General features: G+C 34.0%; 1 protein-coding gene across 2 annotated transcripts in view; it reads right to left on the minus strand.

Moving 5' to 3' along the window:
• The window catches only part of yki (Transcriptional coactivator yki), a 277,584-nt gene that overhangs the window by 90,631 nt on the left and 164,533 nt on the right, over positions 1-22,420 (minus strand). The window lies entirely within an intron of this gene.

Below are 22,420 nucleotides of genomic sequence, written 5' to 3' on the forward strand. Positions count from 1 at the left end.
CAGAAGTATCCTAAAAAAAAATTCATAAAAATCGGTAAATCCAGTTTGAATATAAGAAACAAAATATAATTCTAGGGGAAAAACCAAGACACTGATCTAGATACAACAAAAAGATATTGTTTTTTAAACTCCACCCCGTCAAGGAGGAGGGTTAGAATAAAACCCCTCTCCCTAGAATAGAAAAATTCAACTACAAAATCTGACGAAAACGTTTAGCGTGTGAGGATTCTCTTGAGATCAGATCGTCGTTTAACAATAAGGATGACGAGAGAACAGTTAAATTTAAACGCTTTCACCGTAAATCAAATTTTGACAGACGATTTGGACATGCGAAAAAAGGTTTGTGCGAAATCGGTGCCGAAAAACCTCACAACGGAACAGAAGGACGATCGAAGAAACGTGTGCGTTGATCTTCTTGAGAGGATTGACAACGACCAAGAATTCTTCAATCGTGTGATCACAGATGATGAATCCTGGATATTTGAGTACGATCCTGTAACAAAGCGGCAAAGGGAAGAGTGGCACACTCCGTCATCTGTTCGACCGAAAAAATGTCGAATGAGCAAATCAAAGATCAAAACCATGCCGATTTGGTTTTTCGACAGTAGGGGTATCGTGCGTAAAAAATTTGTTCCTCCAGGACAAACTGTCAACCAAGCGTTTTACAAAGGTGTCTTTGAAAGGCTAAGAAAAAGAGTGAATCGCGTGAGACGAGACGTTGCAGACAAATGGATGCTTCATCATGACTATGCCCCGAGTCACACGGCGGCCATTTCCATCAGGGAATTTTTGATCTAAAAAGGCATTCCTACGGTTCTTCAACCCCCCTATTCTCCTGATTTGAGTCCTTGTAACTTTTTCCTTTTCCCGAAATTGAAACATTGTCTTAAAACGACGTCACTTTGGAACTCTGGAGAACATTCAAAAGACTGTGACCGACCAGTTAAAAGCCCTACCGGTTGAAGCCTTCCAGCGCTGCTACCAGGAGTGGGAACAACGACTCCGCCGGTGTATAGCTGCCCGAGGGAAGTACTTTGAACGGGATAATATTGTTGGTTGAAAAAATAAAAACTTTCTTAAGAAAAAAGTCAGTCTCATTACTTTTCTCACACACCTCGTCCATCCTTCCAGAAGTTTTCAATCCTAAAACAGTGTTTTACAGGTTAGAAGAGAGGGGGTCACGTAACGACAAGATATGTTAAAATTCTGACATGTAAAAATATGATCCGTTTTAAATATACTTTTCCCTTAGTATATTGTATCGGGCCCGGACACCATAAAACAGGCTATGTTAAGTTATAGAGCGAGTATGGATTGTATTTTGAAATCACGATTGAGATGATGAAAGGAACTAAGACATATTCTACTTGAATCGTTAAATTTTAATTTGTCACATTAGACATTTTTTGAATATCGAAAATACAAGTCACATTAGACTGATGAATAAATGACACATTAGTCAAAATTATACGATTGAAAATTATCAATAACCAATATAAGCCACATTAGACTTTAGACTACAAAATAAAACTATTCTGCACTAGAATGAAATGTTACGTTTAACAAATCATGACCGCTCCAAGCGGGATCCCACTCTCGAATGATGGTACGAGACTAACTCGCCGGCCAGCGCTAGTAGATGCTAGAGTGCAGCACCAACCTGCTCAACATGGAACGGAACAGAAAGTATAAATATTTCCCTTTTAATTGACTTATATTTTTACTTCCTTGTACGAAGTACAAATATAAGTGAACAGCATAAATGAAGTCCTACGCAAAATCTATCGCATAAAAATAAACAAGAACAAAACAAAAGTAATGAAATGTAGTAGAAATAACAAAGATGGACCACTGAATGTGAAAATAGGAGGAGAAAAGATTACGGCGGTAGAAGAATTTTGTTATTTGGGAAGTAGAATTACTAAAGATGGACGAAGCAGGAGCGATATAAAATGCCGAATAGCACAAGCTAAACGAGCCTTCAGTAAGAAATATAATTTGTTTACATCAAAAATTAATTTAAATGTCAGGAAAAGAATTTGAAAGTGTATGTTTGGAGTGTCGCTTTATATGGAAGTGAAACTTGGATGATCGGAGTATCTGAGAAGAAAAGATTAGAAGCTTTTGAAATGCGGTGCTATTGGAGAATGTTAAAAATCAGATGGGTGGTTAAAGTGACAAATGAAGAGGTATTGCGGCAAATAGATGAAGAAAGAAGCGTTTGGAAAAATATATTTAAAAGAAGAGACAGACTTATAGGCCACATACTAAGGCATCCTGGAATAGTCGCTTTAATATTGGAAGGACAGGTAGAAGGGAAAAATTGTGTAGGTAGGCCACGTTTGGAATATGTAAAACAAATTGTTAGGGATGTAGGATATAGAGGGTATAATGAAATGAAACAACTAGCACTAGAAAGGGAATCTTGGAGAGCTGCATCAAACCAGTCAAATGACTGAAGACAAAAAAAAAGTACGAAGTAAAGGAAGTAATGTGATCGCAAAAAATCTTGATTTTCAAATTTCAACAGAAATATTCATTTTGATCATCCATGAATCCATTTTTACTAGTTTCGGCGTGACGTCTGTACGTACGTATGTAACTTGCATAACTCAAAAACGATTAGCCGTAGGATGTTGAAATGTTTAGGACCAAAAGTGTCCAAAAAAGCCCAAAATCCCAAAAAATTGGATTTTAGAGTATTTCATAACTGGAGTAATAAGCCCTCATTGAAAGCTTTTCAACGATATATCATAAGTGGTACTTATTTTTTCATTGGTTCCAAAGTTATAACAAAATAAAATTTTAATTAATGAAATATTTTGATCTTACAAGACTGGCATATCGGTTCGAATCCGATTTCATCTCCCTTTTTTTCAATTAAGATATATTGATTTGTTAACTAACAATTATTAACCTCTAATTGTAAAAATTTTTACAATAAGTAATACTTCAATAATAACAATAAAAATATATATCAGAAGTTATTACTGAAATAAAATGTTATGTACTTTTCATTTAAAAAAAAAATTGTGTATATGTAATTTAATATGTTTATAAGGAAGTCATGTGGTGTCCACATCAGATTTTTTTAAATTAAAAAAAGCAAAAGTATAATTTTTTTAATGAAATTTATGTTATTCATTAAAAATAGTAAAAAATGTACAAGGTCAATGAACGAAGCAACCATCTGTTATACTATCTACCTGTTACAAATTATAATATAAAACACATAACAAATAAGATATATCCAGTTTGATAGATCTACACATTTTTCGTAATGTAATAATAATAATGCTGAACGACAGATATAAAAAGTATCATGGTCTAAACTATACTCGTAACCCAAATATAATTTGTTATTATAGATAATAATACATTTTTGTAACAAGTAATCACGATAAAATTTATTTTCAAAAGATATTAATATAACAAGATAAAAAGCCAACGCAAATAAATTTCAATAAAAAAAAAAATGACTATTATAAAAACAAGAGGAACAAAATTTTACTTGATACTAAATATATTAAAAGATGATACTTAAAGATGATACTTAATATATTAAATATTAATTTAAAGAACAATTTAGATTCGGAGTAACAGTACAAGGTGAAAAGATAAAGATGCTACGATTTGCCGATGATATAGTAATTCTAGCCGAAAGTAAAAAGGATTTAGAAGAAACAATGAACGGCATAGATGAAGTCCTACGCAAAAACTATCGCATGAAAATAAACAAGAACAAAACAAAAGTAATGAAATGTAGTAGAAATAACAAAGATGGACCGCTGAATGTGAAAATAGGAGGAGAAAAGATTACGGAGGTAGAAGAATTTTGTTATTTGGGAAGTAAAATTACTAAAGATGGACGAAGCAGGAGCGATGTAAAATGCCGAATAGCACAAGCTAAACGAGCCTTCAGTAAGAAATATAATTTGTTTACATCAAAAGTTAATTTAAATATCAGGAAAAGATTTTTGAAAGTATATGTTTGGAGTGTCGCTTTATATGGAAATGAAACTTGGACGATCGGAGTATCTGAGAAGAAAAGATTAGAAGCTTTTGAAATGCGGTGCTATAGGAGAATGTTAAAAATCAGACGGGTGGATAAAGTGACAAATGAAGAGGTATTCCGGTAAATAGATGAAGAAAGAAGCATTTGGAAAAATATAGTTAAAAGAAGAGACAGACTTATAGCCGACATACTAAGGCATCCTGGAATAGTCGCTTTAATATTGGAAGGACAGGTAGAAGGAAAACATTGTGTAGGCAGGCCATGTTTGGAATATGTAAAACAAATTGTTAGGGATGTAGGATGTAGAGGGTATACTGAAATGAAACGACTAGCACTAGATCTTGGAGAGCTGCATCAAACCAGTCAAATGACTGAAGACAATAAAAAAAATACTGATAACCTAAAAAAGGTTAAGATGAACATTTCTAGTATCAAAATCTGTTACTAATTTAGAATTGAATACGTGTTAAATATATGTAATAGATAATATACAAATTTGTTACAAACTTTCTTACCGATTTAATTTATTAAACAACGAATAAACGTTAATACATGATAAATTTGTAAAACCAAATTTATAATTGTCAAATTTAATCAAAATTGTGGTAATAAGTTTTTATACTACCCCTGTAAATTATATGAGTTTTTTTTAATAAATGATATCGGGCCGGTAAGAGTTTTGTAACAATTTTTTTCTGATCTCTGTTTATTATACGAAACACTTAACCATTGTTTCTTATCTATTATTGTCTATTACATATATTTACCATGTATTCTTTTTTAAAGAAAATTCTAAATTAATAATAAATTTTGATAATAGAAATGTAGTGTCTTACCTTTTTTGATATCAGTATCGTTTTGTTAAAAACAGTTTTATTTATATTACAGAAAGTTTTGTTTTTTGAGTGGAAGAAATGATATCTGCGAGACACTTACCGTACGGTTTACAATTTCATTTTATTTTTATTTTTTATTTATTTTTAATTAACTAAAACACTGTACGTAAAGATTAAAATTAATAGAAATATTACTGTATTGCTATTGTATTACATTCGTAATTTGATCACACGCAGGTATAAAACATTAAAAAGTATATCGTATTAAAATATTTCACTCACCCGATATTTCTTTAAACCATAAAACAGCGATACAATGAAAATAATGATTGTATATACGCAACCTTAAGTATACAGCACAGACACCAGCAATCTACAGTTCGGTGACCAGCGACAGAACGGCGTCCTACGCGAACGCACCGAAATAAACGACGTCTCATCGTGTAAAGTCATTACTCACAGTGTGAAGGTCAGGGCCTTAACAACAGTGGCGTCACACTTTCGATACCGACAACCCTAACTGACGCTATTACATATCGAATCGACCACATCATCAACGACGACCGTACTTATTTATTTAAACGATAAAATTGTAACCGGGTCTCTCCAGTTATCCTCCTGCCGGTTGTTATTTGTGAATAAATTAACGAATATCATCGATGATTTTCAGTAACTTTGCGGTGCAATTAAAAATACGAATATTATAGAGAGAAAGAGAAAATGTCATTAAGAGAGTTACTTGTGTTCACTTCACCGCTTTACAATTAATACCTTTTCATTAGTTTTTTACTTATACGGTCTCACGGTGTGTCGAATAATACGTCTCTTTGTTTCAATACCTCGGTTAAGTTTAATTAATCTAAGTATTTTATTATTATACTTAGGTTTATTATTAACCCACCGGGTTGGTCTAGTGGTTAACGCGTCTTCCCAAATCAGCTGATTTGGAAGTCGAGAGTTCCGGCGTTCAAGTCCTAGTAAAGCCAGCTATTTTTACACGGATTTGAATACTAGATCGTGGATACCGGTGTTCTTTGGTGGTCGGGTTTCAGTTAACCACACATCTCAGGAACGGTCGAACTGAGAATGTACAAGACTACACTTCATTCACTCTCATACATATCATCCTCATTCATCCTCTGAAGAATTATCTAAACGGTAGTTACCGAGGCTAAACAGGAAAAAAAAGAAGTATATTATTATTATCTGGTTCCTTTAAATAAATAAAAAGTCTTTATTTCGTTTATAAAATAATTTTTTTTTATTATAATCCTTGAACTTGTAATTTATATATATATATATTATTATATCAATTAATTATACATTCGTAACAAACATATGTTAAGTCTTTGGAGGATGGAGCTAGACTAAAAATACAAAACAAAAAACAAAAAATATTATAAAAATATATTTGATTACATATAAAAAACTATTTTTTTTAAAAAAAGCTTTTATTTAACTAATATTAACATTAATTAAAAAAAAGGAAACAAATTAGAAAAACCGTCTAAAAAGTAAAAAATAAGAATTAAATCAAATTGAGAATTTTAAACGAAAAAAATATAATATATTAACAAATATAAAAATGCACTGAAAAGTAAAAAATAAATATCTAATAAATAAATGTAATAATTATTAAATTTTAAGATTAAAAGTAATGAAAATATTTAGTTAAATAAAAACGTGGTGCAGTTTTCTCTTACCGTTATTAATATTTTCCCGGTAATACATTTCGTTTGTAAAAAAATAATTATTACAAAAATGTTCGTATATTCCATAATTACAGTATTTTGCCAGTAAATAAATATACGAGAAGATTTTGAGGATTTCGGAAGACAATGATATAACAAAAAGTCGTGCAGAGTTGACGTCCAGCCGGGTCTGAATGCAACGCATAGTTACAAAGTTCTAAATAAAGTTTGGACAAAATTTATTATTTATATTTTTTTTGGAGTTTTGAAATTAGTTAAATTCTTTAAATTAATTTCAATAGATTTTTTGAATACTAAAGGTATTTTTGGGAGGTATGTGCGTTTAAATTGTTAAATAATAATTATTTAATTCATCGTATATTTTTGAAAAATTACCGTTAAAAACATTCATCTTTACTTTTTATTAGATCAAAAAGATTTTGGGGTTTTTTTAATGCGTTTCGGAATTATTTTTTATTCTTCAGGTGTTCTCTTTGTGGATCCTAAAACGTTTTCTCCTTTAATGTTTTTTTTTTTTTTGTCTTCAGTCATTTAACTGGTTTGATGCAGCTCTCCAAGATTCCCTATCTAGTGCTAGTCGTTTCATTTCAGTATACCCTCTACATCCTACATCCCTAACAATTTGTTTTAAATATTCCAAACGTGGCCTGCCTACACAATTTTTTCTTCTACCTGTCCTTCCAATATTAAAGCGACTATTCCAGGATGCCTTAGTATGTGGCCTATAAGTCTGTCTCTTCTTTTAACTATATTTTTCCAAACGCTTCTTTCTTGATCTATTTGCCGCAATACCTCTTCATTTGTCACTTTATCCACCCGTCTGATTTTTAACATTTTTCTATAGCACCGCATTTCAAAAGCTTCTAATCTTTTCTTCTCAGATACTCCGATCGTCCAAGTTTCACTTCCATATAAAGCGACACTCCAAATATACACTTTCAAAAATCTTTTCCTGACATTTTAAAGTTTAAAATTAAAAATTTTTTTTGTTATAGATATCTTTTACTCAGTATGTTTTCCCATTTCTTGTTTCTTTCACGGATTGCCCTTTTCTCTACGGTTCGTTACTCAATAATATTTTTTGATTCTGGATTTTTCACAAAATTGAGTTTAACGAATTTGGTAAATTTTTAAAAAATATTTTATTAATGTAATCATTTTTTTTCTTCAATCTATTACTCTTTATATTTGTAATTAGATAAAAAAAAAAAAACTTTAGTAACGTGTGAAAGACCAGAGTTTCGAAACCGACTAGGATTCGAATCTGCAACCTTCGAGATGAAATGCTCAGAATTACTACTTCGTCATCGGGGCAAAGATTATATTTCAGAAAGAACGAAGGAACATCTTTCTGTTTTTTTTCTTCTTTCGTAATTGTACATTATGCAAGAACTAATTGGAAATAACGTTCACCACTAGACCAACCCGTTGGGGTTAATGTAAAAAAAATACTGTTGGGAAATTTCTCTCCTTAAAGTTACTGAACCTGGATCGTTCATGGCCACGCTAGAAATGTACTCATTGCAATGTTGTTGTATAGAACAGGACCCGTAACTGAAATTGGATACGCCTTTATCGTCTACTCTTTCTAGACGTTTAAAAGAATCTGGAATGGAATCGCATTTCGTATTAGCAAAGCCTCTTTTAAGCCCTGTCCATAAGTCAAAATGAAAGTCAATAAGTCATAAGTCAAACTGTCCGTCGTCAGTTTTGCAAGAAAACGAAGAACAAGTTGAAAGAAGATTGGCAAAGGGTTTTGTTTTCTGATGAAAGCAGATTCCAGTTGTATTCAAACAGAAAAATTAGGGTCAGGCGAACAAAAACTGAAAAGTTTCTACCGGCCTGCATCATTCCTGCTGTGCAAGGTGGAGATGCTGTCTTGGTGTGCGGGTTGCATAACTTAAGAGGGTACTGGACACCTTAGAATAATGGATGGGACAATGATCAGTATACAGTACATAAAAACAACGGAAGAATTCACACTTCCTAGTATCCATAACTTGTCGAGTGAGAATTTCATCTTCCAGCAAGACAACCCACCTCGTCGTAAATCACGAGTTACTAAGGCACGGTTTGATGCAAATTATGTGGAACTTTTGGACTGGCCTCCTCGTAGTCCTGACCTAAATCCGATTGAGAACTTATGGAATCGGATGGCACTGCAACTTGCTAAGAGAAAACTTAAAAATAAGGCCGAGTTACGACTTCAAATCTGTGGCAACAGGTGACGAAAGAAACATGTCTGGAAATGATTGAATCAATGCCCGATATAGTAGCAGCATCCCTAAAATCGTATGGTCATACAAAATACTAAACATTTAAAAAATTACGTAGAATTATTTCTTATTTTTATTTTTTATTTTTACTTGTATAATATAAAGATTTTGTCTTGAAATACTGATTTTTTGGTTATTTTTAACTTGTCCTTAAACTTATGAAAGATACTGTGTATATATATATATTATAACAATATGAACAAAGCCCTGAGGTAGATAATCCCCACGTCCGGAACACAACATCTATGTTCCACGTCCAGGGCGGCAACAGCTGTACCTTTGTACATCACATATAGCTGGCTAACGGGGTTCCGAGTAAATTCCTCGGTTATGCTTTGTTAAGTTCGACCTGGTTCCAACTTCAGGTCGCTAAACGGACTGGATTTTTGGCTACCTGCAGGAAACGGAATAACAAACGATTTTGGAAATGGATTCATACCACTCTTAGAGCTGGCGATGTGGAGGCCAGGGTCAATGTTATTGCAAGTGTAACGGAGACCCTTCCGTTGTCCACATGCCCCCTGCGATGGCAAGCATGTAGCAATGGTGCCCATGTATGTCGGTGCATGGGAGCTCTGAAAGCTTCGGTGAGTAGGAGCCTGGAGTCGGTGCAGAGACTGCGCATCCGCTCTCTGCCAGGACATATGCCGGTTCCACCGGATCGGACCTCCAAGGTTAGTAGCCCTGGTGTGGGGGTGTACCCCGGCGGCTAGCCTTGCTACAGAAAGGATCAACCGTTCATGAATATTGAACAATCAAACGTGGCAGAGGGTGCACGTAAACACCCTCCTTTAGAAACCTCCGATTCGCCGCAAGCGAAGAGGAAAAAAGTAAAAAATCTGATAGGATAAAGAAAGATGCTGATAGAATCAGTAAAGAATTAAAGAAAAGTCTATTTGGCTATAGCGCACCAAAGCCAAGATTTTTAATTATTACAAGGGAGAATGGAAACTTTCAAAAAGTTAGTCCATTCCATATCGCAAGAAAAGTTACAAATTGTGCTGGTGGTCCTGTCAAGGAAATTCGTAAAACTTTTAATGGATTGCATGTCGAAACCATCAACGACATGCAAAGCCAGAAAGTTTTGGCGTTGAAGAAGATCGGTGAATTTGCGGTTTCTGTCCAGCCGCATAGCACACTGAACTCATCCAGAGGAGTTGTTGTTTGTCGCGATCTTCTTAATTGTACAGAAGAAGAAATTGTACAAGAAATGTCGAGTCAGGGAGTAACTCAATGTCGAAGACTTACTATGAGAAGAAACGGTGAGATTCTTCCTTCGGCCTCGCATGTTTTGACATTTAATAGGCCGAATCTTCCTGAAAAGGTACGAGCTGGCATCCATCGGCTTGATGTACGAGCTTTCATCCCGCAGCCGATGAGATGTTTTAAGTGTCAACGATTCGGACACACAGCAGCAAGATGTGAAGCGCAGGAAATACGTATATGTGGAGAGAAAACACATGAGGGTTACCCATGTAAAGACCCTCCGACCTGCGTTAACTGTAAAGGGCATCACAATTGTCGTCCAAGAAACTGCCCTACATATAAATTAGAAACAGCAATTCAGGAAGTTAAAACGCTTCAGAAGGTAAGCTATCCTGAAGCAAAGAAGATTGTTAATAAGCGTACACCACGACCATCGACTTCTTATGCAGAAGCAGCGGCTGCCCCTTCCACATCTAAAATTAATGTGGAGCAGTCGCTTAACACGATGGCACCAAGTCTTGCGACGATGATTGAAAGCTTCATCGATTCAAAGATCGAGTCGACTCATCAGAGAAAACAAAGTAAAGATGAGAAGGCTCATCACCGGACTGACGCCGTTGAGATGAGAGACGCACCAGCGCCGTTTAAAAAACCAGCTAAATCTGCGATTGTAAAGTCACCGACTTGTGTAAGAATTAAAAATCTTGATTTATCTGACAAAGAGAAACAGATCGCTCCGTCGTGTAGTCACAAATCTAAAGAAATTGTGACAAGAAAACCTGAATCTGCGGAAATGGAGGTGCAAGTTATTATAGAAAAAGCACCAGGCGCAGATGAAATAAAACCTGTACCGATAGAGCCTCCCAAAGCGCAAAGACCAGCTTCGGTGAGAGCATCTATTTCAGCCGGACCCAGTACCGCAGTAGAGATAGAGTCCGGCTCATCCGCCGCGGAGACATCATCGCACATTAATTTAGATTCTTTAGCAAAGATGCTAACAGCGCCGGCGAAAGTTTCATCAAATGACGTCAGCCGAAGAACGTCACTGGCATCCGAAATAGAGGAAGACGATGCCATGTCAGAGGCCTCAGATACGCTGTCATCAGAGGTTGAGGCCGTCAGAAGAATGGAGAAACGTAAAAAAGGATGGCCGAAAGGAAAGCCTAGAAAGTAATTTTATTGGATCAGAAGTTATAAGAAAAGTAAAATTTTGATCATTTTTTGACACATGAAAATGTGAAATTTTGAACCCTTTTTTATTTTTTTTTTGAAGTGGGATGGGGCTAATGACCAAAGTAGTCGATCCCCCTAAAAACTTCAAAAAAAAAAAAAAAAAAATGAACAAGAATAGGTCGGAGTTCATTATTTTTTTATTTTTAATACACGGATTCCGTAATTGTATGGCAAATAATAATTTTTCTCAACACAACACTTTATAGAATGCTAATATATCGTTTACAACAACGGGGACGCGCGCTCCCACAAACAATTTGATCATAACAGTGAATAAATGATATTTATAAATATTCAGTAAAGAAATGTGAAAGATTCCTCACCAAAATAATTTATTACTATTGAAAACAAAATATTCATTGCTCTTTATTTATGAGGAAGAAATATGTAAAATTTTCTTTAACGTATAATATGAATAGTCTGTTTCAACGAAAAAAAAAATATATATATATATCTTCTAACACTAAAAGTTACAGATATTTTATTTTTTAAAATAGACGTAATTTATAAGGTTGTCAATACTGCATCGATTAATGATGAATTTCACGGTCTGGTAAATCTGAAGTTGAAGGATTAGAGAAGACCTTGAATGCCCTTGAAGTTCCGTAGTTCTATCTTCACGGTACGTTACTACTTATCAACATTCAACGCTACAACTGTAGTAGTAACAGAAGGAAAATACTAATAAGCTACAGTCGGGTCAATGGACATCAACTTCCACAGTACACCGTGAACTGATCGCTTTAATACTATATACTGATAAATCATAACGATTATATTCGTGCGAATTTTACGGTTACTAAATAATAAATCCATTAAAATTATTTCGTAAAATTAAGTTAATATTATTATAAACTCCAAACAAGTGTTTTAGCAATTTCCCGAATTAATTACGAGAGAATCCTAATCGATATCGATCTGCATATTTATGTTATTACGTAATATTTAAAAAACAATGCTAACAATTTTTTTTTTGTCTTCAGTCATTTGACTGGTTTGATGCAGCTCTCCAAAATTCCCTATCTAGTCCCTGACGTTTAATTTCGGTATATCCCCTACATCCTACATCTTTAACAATTTGTTTTACATAATCCAAACGTTGCCTACACAATTTTTTCCTTCCAATATTAAAGCGACTATTCCAGGATGCCTTAGTATGTGGCCTATAAGTCTGTCTCTTCTTTTAACTATATTTTTCCAAATGCTTGGAAAAGGCCACGTTTGGAGTATGTAAAACAAATTGTTGGGGATGTAGGATGTAGAGGGTATACTGAAATGAAACGACTAGCACTAGATAGGGAATCTTGGAGAGCTGCATCAAACCAGTCAAATGACTGAAGACAAAAAAAAAGTTTTCAGAATGGTTCTTTTTTACAATGAAACTTTTTCTTTTTTTTCCCCTACTCTCCCCGACCGGATATCCATTTAAGTATACTCAGTCGGGGAGAGTGTCCTTTTACTCTAAGGGAGCGTCCCCCGCCCACCGGTTGTACACCCGGCATAGTAGGTTAGCTCCCACGGTCTCGGATCTTTAATTTTATTTTATTCGCTTGCTTCTAATCCTCTGCCTCGGTGACGGGGTATGGCTACGCCACCTCCCAACCCCTCAGCAGGAAACCGGGTTTCGGTCATTATGCCTTTGCCTCTAATCAGCGGTACCGCCCCCACTAAGCGCCGAGGCACCCGCAGGAGCGGCACCGCCAACCGGGACTCGGGTCTTTTATTTGTCCCACACACCCCAGGAGTTCCCCCCCCCTTCTCAGGAACCCGCACACCACGGCGTACGGGCCCTCCACGGAGGGACTCTCCTCCCTACCCTAATTTTACAAACCCTTTCTTCTGTCCTCTTCTTCCTTGGTGCGTAGGATTTCCCCGGCAAACCTACGGGACCGATCCCGGTTATCGTCACTATAGACCATCCAATTTAAGAGGTTTTCAGGTGTAACTCCGTTGTCCGAAATTTCTCTTCTATTTGGAGCCCATCTTGGGCATACAAACACAGTGTGTTCCGCATCATCAGTCTCTGGGCAGTACACACATTGTGGGGTAGGTCTTTTTCCAATTCTAAACAGATAATGGCCGAACGAGCCATGCCCCGTCAACAGTTGTGTCGTATAAAAATCGTATAAATTTACAATGAACCTGCCTTTACTTAAGATATAACACCTAATAATACATACGGTATTTTCAACTTAGGTCATAGCTCAGTAGTACTCAAATTTCAAAATGCATCGGTCTGTAAATAAAAGTAAGGATACATAAAAATCCCTCCTTTATTTTTTTTTTTTTAGAATTATTATTGCAGGATTTAGATTATCAAAGATAATTTCACAACACGATAGACGTGTACCTGAATGACAGCGAACGTTGAACTTTGTGTGAAAGGACTAGAAAAGATAATTAATTTAATTTAATTTTAAAAGTAAGTTACATTTATGTAATTGTATGAATAATTAAAGTCCTGTAAAAAGATTTTAAAACAATTAATATTTCACAGTTCAATAAAAATATTACCAAATCGAAAAAATTTTATTAACTGTTAATATCTCTATAATGAACTATTCAAAAAAGATTTAAACACGAAATAGTAAATTAAAAGAAAATTCTCATTGTATTACCTCTATTTGAACAATTTAAAGAGTTGATTTTACTTCCTTGTACGAAATAAAGGAAGTATTGTGATGGTGAAAAATTTCGGTTTTTAGATTTCAAAGGAAATATCCACCATTTTTACCACCCGTGAATCTATTTAGATTTTTTTTTCTGTTTACCCTCCGGTAATTACCGTTTAGGTAATACTTCAGAGGATGATATGTATAAGTGTAAATTAAGTGTAATCTAGTACAGTCGAACATTCCTGAGATGTGTGGTTAATTGAAACCCAACCACCAAAAAACACCGGTATCCACGATCTAGTATTCAAATCCGTGTAAAAATAACTAACTTGAATAGGACTTGAACGCTGGAACTCTCCGCTTCCAAATCGGTTGATTTGGGAAGACGCGTTCACTTCTAGGCCAAACCGGTCGTTGAATTTATTTAGACTAGTTTTGACGTTACGTACGTAAGTATGTATTTCCCATAATTCTAAAACGATTAGCCGTAGGATGTTGAAATTTTGGATTTAGGACTGTTGTAACATCTAGTTGTGCACCTCCCCTTTCGACTGTAATCGACTCAACGAAAAGTGTTTAAAACACCCAAAATCTAATAAAATTTGAATTTTGAACATTTTCTTAACTGCAGTAATAAGTCCTCATTGAGTTTTTCAACGATATATCAACGTAAGTGGTACTTATTTTCATCGGTTCCAGAATTATAGCCAAATAAAATTTTAATAATGAAATATTTGGATCCTAGAAGGGGGAGAAGGCACATCGGTTCGATGTGCCTTCTCCCATATAGATATATTTTTTTAACTTTTTATTTTAATTTAAATATATTGATTTATTAATAATTATTAACCTCTGATTGTAAAAAAACTTTTACAATAAATAATAATTCAATAACAATAAAATATGAAAAAAAATCAATATGTACTTCTCATTATAATTCCAAAATTTTTACTACCACAGGTTAATAATTATTAATAAATTAATATATTTAAATAATAAAAAATTTTTTTAAATATATATATATATATATATATATATATATGAAGTCGGATTCGAACCTATGTGTGCATGGGTATAAATCCGACACGTTCTCAAATACACCACATAACTATTCGAGCGACATGAAACAAAATTAATATAAAATGCTTATATGGACACCACAAAAATGTGGTGCCAACCACAATGCAATTATGTAATTGTCCACTTTATTAAAAAATTGGATGATCGTATCTCACTTTCATATGAAATAAGTTTAAATGAAATGCAGTAAAAAATGTGTATATGTAATTTAGTAGACGTACAAGGAAGTCATGTGGTTTAAACGTCCGATTTTCTATTATTATTATTTAATATTAACAACAAATTAATAGCAAAATAGTAAAAATCTAAAATTTCGACAAGAACATACAAACGTGGGCGGGGATTGCGCATTTATATGAATATAAAAGTTAAATTGAATACTAATTATCTATTGCGACTAATTTAAAACAAAAATCACCTGTTAATTACCTGTGAACAAATAAATTATCATTCCGTCGCTCATTATTTTTATCACGCCATACAATATAGATCGTAAAAAAATATGCCATTATTTCATAATTAAATAATCATAACAATAAATTACCAAGGTAGTTGTCATTTAAATAAATATTCCAATAATTTTATCTGAAACAATTAATGATAAAAAAAATAAATAATATATATTAATTAAAAAAAAAATTAACAAGTCATAAACTATAAACAGCTAACATTATAAACAGCTATTTTAACACATTAACTCCGATTTCTGATATGTATGTGCAATTTGACTAGCCCTAAGGGGTGAAAAAAATTAAACTTAGACCAGAATTCTTCTTTTTTTTTTATCAAAATTTCTTTCACAAGAGTAATTTATATATATACTATCCAGTCAGGGCTGAGCCCCATGGACCCAAATAACCAGTGTCGGCGGAGGTGGGGCATAACAAGGGCTCCCAGGGTCGGCCCCAGGACTTCCAGGATTACCTAGGGTACACGGAGTCGAAACAAGTGCCGCAGAGCTCGTTTCGTTCGCTATTCCTGTCTAGCCAGGATCCCCGCGATGTTCGTTATCTTCATAGTTCTAAGAACATCGATAAAAGTAATAAGGCTTTATAAAAAGGGTGGAAGAAGTGTTAGAAGACCAATTTGGTTTCAGGAAAAGTATAGGGATAAGGGAAGCAATTTTAGGCCTCAGATTAATAATAGAAGGAAGATTAAAGAGAAAAAACCCACATACTTGGCATTTATATACCTAGAAAAGGCATACGATAACGTAGACTGGAATAAAATGTTCAGCATTTTAAGAACAAATATGGTTCAAATACAAAGTAAGAAGAACAATTGGTAACATTTATAGGAACCAAACAGGAAGAGAAATAATAATTGAAGAACATAAGAAAGAAGCCGTAACAAAAAAGGGACAAGCGTGTTACCTAAATCCGTTACTTTTTAATATTTACATAGAACTTAATGAAGTTAAAGAACAATTTAGATCCGGAGTAACAGTACAAGGTGAAAAGATAAAGATGCTACGATTTGCTGATGATATAGTAATTCTAGCCGAAAGTAAAAGGGATTTAAAAGAAACAATGAACGACATGGATGCAGTAGTCCCTACCCAAGAACTACCCCATGAAAATAAACACGAACAAAACGAAAGTAATGAAATGTAGTAGAAATAATGAAGATGGAGCACTGAATGTAAAAGTAGGAAGAGAAAAGATTACGGAGGTAGAAGAATTTTGTTATTTGGGAAGTAGAATTACTAAAGATGGACGAAGCAGGAGCGATATAAAATGCCGAATAACACAAGCGATATGAGCCTTCAGTAAGAAATATAATTTGTTTAAATCAAAAATTAATTTAAACGTCAGGAATACAATTTGAAAGTAAATATTTGGAACGTAGCTTTATATGGAAGTGAAACTTGGACGATCGGACTAACTGAGAAGAAAAGATTAAAGGCTTTTGAAATATGGTACTCTAAGAGAATGCTAAAAATCAGACGGGTGGATAAAATGACAAATGAAGAGGTATTGCGGCAAATAGATGAAGAAAGAAGCATTTGGATAAATATAGTTAAAAGAAGAGACAGACTTATAGGCCACATATTAAGGCATCCTGGAATAGTCGCTTTAATGTTGGAGAGACATGTAGAAGGGAATAATTGTGCAAGTAGGCAACGTTTGGAATATGTAAAACAAACTGTTAAAGATGTACGGGAGATACCGAAATGAAACGACAGGCACTAGATAGAGAATCTTGGAGATCTGCCTCAAACCAGTCAAGTGACTGAAGACAAAAAAAAAAAAAATAGAAACCTGAACAAGAAACTAATTTACAAAAAACAGAATAATAGTAACTATGTTAAGTAAAGTTGAAGCAAACACTTGATAGGTAAAAGTCACAACATATTTCTGTTGCTACGGTGACAAAAATTACGAGTAATTAAATTCTTCTTTAATGAATATATTTAATTCATATTCCCCCCCCCCGCAGTGAGGCTAGGGCCTCGGTCTATGGCTTACAACGTTTTCTAGTATAACACGAGTATATCCTACAAATTTTAAAACAAACGGTCTGTTGATTCTCGCGTGATGCGAGAATCTTGTTAAAAATGAAATAACTTTAAAAACAAGATATTGTTTTTTGCACGCCATGTATTTATTATTTATATTATATTTTAATTAATTATTTATTTTCTAATTACCGGAAACCAAAAAATATTTCATTTCAATCTCACTTTCAATACGAAAACTACTAAAAAGATAGACCGATAAGAAAAACTCACGTTCTCAAGGCGAATGTTTATATGAATTGGACTCCACTCACTTCATTTATATGAAATGACTCCTGGCTTATATGACAATTTTCCGTGTGAACGGTAAATCCGAATAAACTTGGAATTGCTCGTATACTTGCGTGATTTTCCCGTAATTTTTAAACGTCAAATGTTGGGAATTAATTGATCGAAAAGTAGGACTAACGCTTTGAATATCGTATAGATGGATATGCAGTTCGGTGAATTTGTTTAGTTGCAATAGATTAACATCATAATCAGTATTATTGAATATTAGTCCCGTTGTTTGGCTCTCCTTCTATGTTTTCCTGTTTAGCCTCCGGGAATTACCGTTCAGGTATTACTTCAGAGGATGAAGTATAATCTTGTATATTCTCAGGTCGACCATTCCTGAGATGTGTGGTTAATTGAAACCCAACCACCAAAGAACACCGGTATCCACGATCTAGTATTCAAATCCGTGTAAAAATAACTGACTTTACTAGGACTTGAACGCTGGAACTCTCGACTTCCAAATCAGTTGATTTGGGAAGACGAGTTCACCAGTAGACCAACCCAGTGGATCTGTTTGTCTGTCCTAGCCTAATACAATTCTTACGGTGGTTCCGGAGGCTAAAAAGAAAAAAAAGAGGTTAATTCACTAAGGTTAAACTACCAAGTCTGGAGCAACTAACATTTCACAACTCCTTTTATAATATTAAAAAAACTTCCGAGAACTTCTCTACTGCAGTAGTGGTCTAGAATGATCAACAAACATTTCCAAAATTCCTGACTGGTTTAGAATTTCCAGATAAAAAATGCTACCCCACCGGGTTGGTCTAGTGGTTAACGCGTCTTCCCAAATCAGATGATTTGGAAGTCGAGAGTTACAGCGTTCAAGTCCTAGTAAAGCCAGCTATTTTTACACGGATTTGAATACTAGATCGTGGATACCGGTGTTCTTTGGTGGTCGGGTTTCAATTAACGACACATCTCAGGAATGGTCGAACTGAGAATGTACAAGACTACACTTCATTTACACTCATACATATCATCCTCTGAAGAATTATCTAAACGGTAGTTACCGGAGGCTAAACAGGAAAAAGAAAAAAAAGAAAGATAAAAAATGCTAAATAATTTTTCGGAATGATGTGGAATGTTCCAAAATCTTGTAGAACCTTAGAAAGATCTAAAAATTTCCAAAATATAACACTGTTCGAAAATATACTAAAATATTTTCAAATGTTCCAGAATTTTAATCATGTATAATGTATTGAGGTTCTCATCCCTTCACCTCTCCCAAAGCGGTTACAGTAGGGATACGTACAGTATTTTTGGTTGATTTAGTATTTTTTATTCAGTATTTTTGTTTAAATTGCGTTATAATCAGCCAAAAGGGTGGTGAATTACAGACCTTATGGTTCCCGAATTTCCAATTTGTTTCCAGAGGGAAAGGTAAATTTTTTATACATAATTTAATTTTATCTCGGTAGCTAAGATATTTTCTGATTGTGTTTGGTCTTGTTCAAACCAAACCGATAAGGGTTGTCGGGTGGGGGGGAATATAATTTTTGAATTTACATTTTTAAATTAAAAATTTTTGGTTACTAAGATACAAACTGTCGAGATAATTGATAAAGTAGACAACAATGGCGGCTCAGTTAAGATTAATGGGTGGTGCTGCTCCAGAAAGTTTTCTTATGGGCGTTTCCAAGACCATGGTTAAAGATTTCTATAAAATAAAAGAACCGAAAAAATATGTATAAAATACAATAGCTGGAAGCAGGATAATAATCTAATTCTACCCTTTATCGCATTCAAGAATACGGTACACGGTTTTTAAGCGAATTGTGCTTATTTGGTTTAACCGAATAAATAATAAAATATCAATACAGATAATATTTTCTAAGTACTATTATTACATAATAACTTAATAAAATGCCCGTTTAAAAACACTATAGTCCAACGGTGCTTAATTTAAATTTCTATGTACACAGATGGACGAAGCAGGAGCTATATAAAATGCCGAATAGCACAAGCGAAACGAGCCTTCAGTAAGAAATATAATTTATTTACATAAAAAATTAATTTAAATGTCAGGAAAAGATTTTTGAAAGTATATGTTTGGAGTGTCGCTTTATATGGAAGTGAAACTTGGACGATCGGAGTATCTGAGAAGAAAAGATTAGAAGCTTTTGAAATGTGGTGCTATAAGAGAATGTTAAAAATCAGATGGGCGGATAAAGTGACAAACGAAGAGGTATTGCGGCAAATAGGTGAAGAGAGAAACGTTTGGAAAAATATAGTTAAAAGAAGAGACAGATTTATAGGCCACATATTAAGGCATCCTGGAATAGTCGCTTTAATATTGGAAGGACAGGTAGAAAATATTGTGTAGGCAGGCCACGTTTGGAATATGTAAAACAAATCGTTAGGGATGTAGGATGTAGAGGGTATACTGAAATGAAACGACTAGCAGTAGATAGGGAATCTTGGAAAGCTGCATCAAACCAGTCAAATGACCGAAGTCAAAAAAAAAAATGTACACAGAAATAGATACGCATTTATTTTTTACTAATAACCTTCTCTTTCGCCCTTCCAGAGTATTTTTGGACCGATTTGGCGATCAAAGCCCCTTGTATTCCGCCATTTAATGATCTCTACTGAAAAAATAACTAAACCCCTTTCATATTCCTTCTACCGATTAAACTAGAAAAGGGAACGAACAAGGAACGTTCCGTACACACGTGGAATAAAAAAAACTACCTTCCACCTGGGTTAGCACTGCGGGAGCAACAGTGCACTGTCTCCCCCCTCACAGTCTCGCGTGCATCACACCGTGGAACTGTGAACTGCACAGTAACTTGCAAAGATTATTTTGTAATTAGGGAATGAAATTAAGCTTAAGGATTATTATACATTGTACAAGTATAAAGAATGAATTAAAGAAAAAAGCACTTATATAAAATGTTATCGATAATATTAACAGATAATAGGAGGTGCTGCAGTCCTACAGTGCCTATACGTGAGCAGTTACTGGTAGATTAAAGTTTAAATCCGTCATGTTTTCTTTCATTGGTCAATAATACCGTTCTGTTTCATATTAGGAAAACAGATAACCTCTGCTTAACCCATCGGGTTGGTCTAGTGGTGAACGCGTCTTCCCAAATCAGCTGATTTTGAAGTCGAGTGTTCCAGCGTTCAAGTACTAGTAAAGGCAGTTATTTTTACACGGATTTGAATACTAGATCGTGGATACCGCCGGTGTTCTTTGATGGTTGGATTTTCAATTAACCACACATCTCAGGAATGGTCGAACTGAGAATGTACAAGACTACACGTAATTTACACTCATACAATTATCCTCTGAAGTAATACCTGAACGGTAATTCCCGGAGGCTAAACAGGAAAAAGATAGAAAGATTAACTCGGCTTGATTTCCTGAAAGCTTTAACTGGGAATGTTAAGCAATTCTATAACGGTTTATTGAATTAAAAGTAATACTAAAATGTTTTATATTTATTTAAAAATAACAAAAAAAGTTATGTTAAGCAGAAACCATTTCTTATATATATTAATTTACATATTTATTTAATTAAATTACAAGTTGAATTTATATTATTTTCTTGAATTAATTAGAATAGTAATTAAGTACGAAAAATAAAAAGAATGTATTTGAGTTAAGTATTTCATACTTTTTTTGTCTTCAGTCATTTGACTGGTTTGATGCAGCTCTCCAAGATTCCCAATCTAGTGCTTAGTCGTTTCATTTCAGTATACCCTCTACATCCTACATCCCTAACAATTTGTTTTACATATTCCAAACGTGGCTTGCCTACACAATTTTTTCCTTCTACCTGTCCTTCCAATATTAAAGCGACTATTCCAGAATAGTATGTGGCCTATAAATCTGTCTCTTCTTTTAACTATATTTTTCCAAATGCTTCTTTCTTCATCTATTTTCTATCTTTATCTTATTTCTTCATCGTATTTCATACGAAAATCTGAAATTATTTCAGTTATTAAATTGATAAATGAATACAAGAACCTAAAAGATATCTTCAAAAATGAAAGGTTTTACAAAAATTAAGTCATTTTTTGGGCAAGAAATCCTTTATTTTATGGCTGTTCTTTGGTTTAAAATATTTTTTTTTTGTTCATTTGGGCTTTTTCTTTTTTTTTGGGTTATTAATTACGCTAGCTTTGGAAACCTAATCAATGCAGAACTGATTTTGTCGATGATTTCTTACTTGTTTTTTTTTTTTTTTTAAATAAGTATATTAACCAATTTAATGATAAGTGAAAAATCTAATTCAAACCGAAAGATTACTTGAAATTAAAAATTAATTATAAGTTTTTCTTAATTTTCCTATCGATTTAATCGCTATACCGGTACAGGATATTTAAAAAAGAAAAAAACAATTAAAAATAAATACTGATAATCAACGACAACCTCTTCAGTAAATAACAAACGCTTCTAGATATTATAACATTAAATATAATAAAATTAACGAATTAAACTGTTGGTTCATATTCTCCAGAGCAGGACAGAGTTGGTCATAACGGCGCCTACCAACAGAGGAATTGGCTGTGGTCACAAGCAGACTTCCTGTGTCCCTAAATAGAAACACAAAAAATTTAAATATTTACTATTGGCGCCTTGCTACTTCAAATCTAGTCCTGCTGGATTAAAATGTCGTTAAGAAACATGAAATGTGAAGCCAGAAA

This window comes from Lycorma delicatula, chromosome 1 (assembly GCF_047948215.1).
Source record: "Lycorma delicatula isolate Av1 chromosome 1, ASM4794821v1, whole genome shotgun sequence".
NCBI classification, from domain to species: Eukaryota; Metazoa; Arthropoda; class Insecta; order Hemiptera; family Fulgoridae; genus Lycorma; species Lycorma delicatula.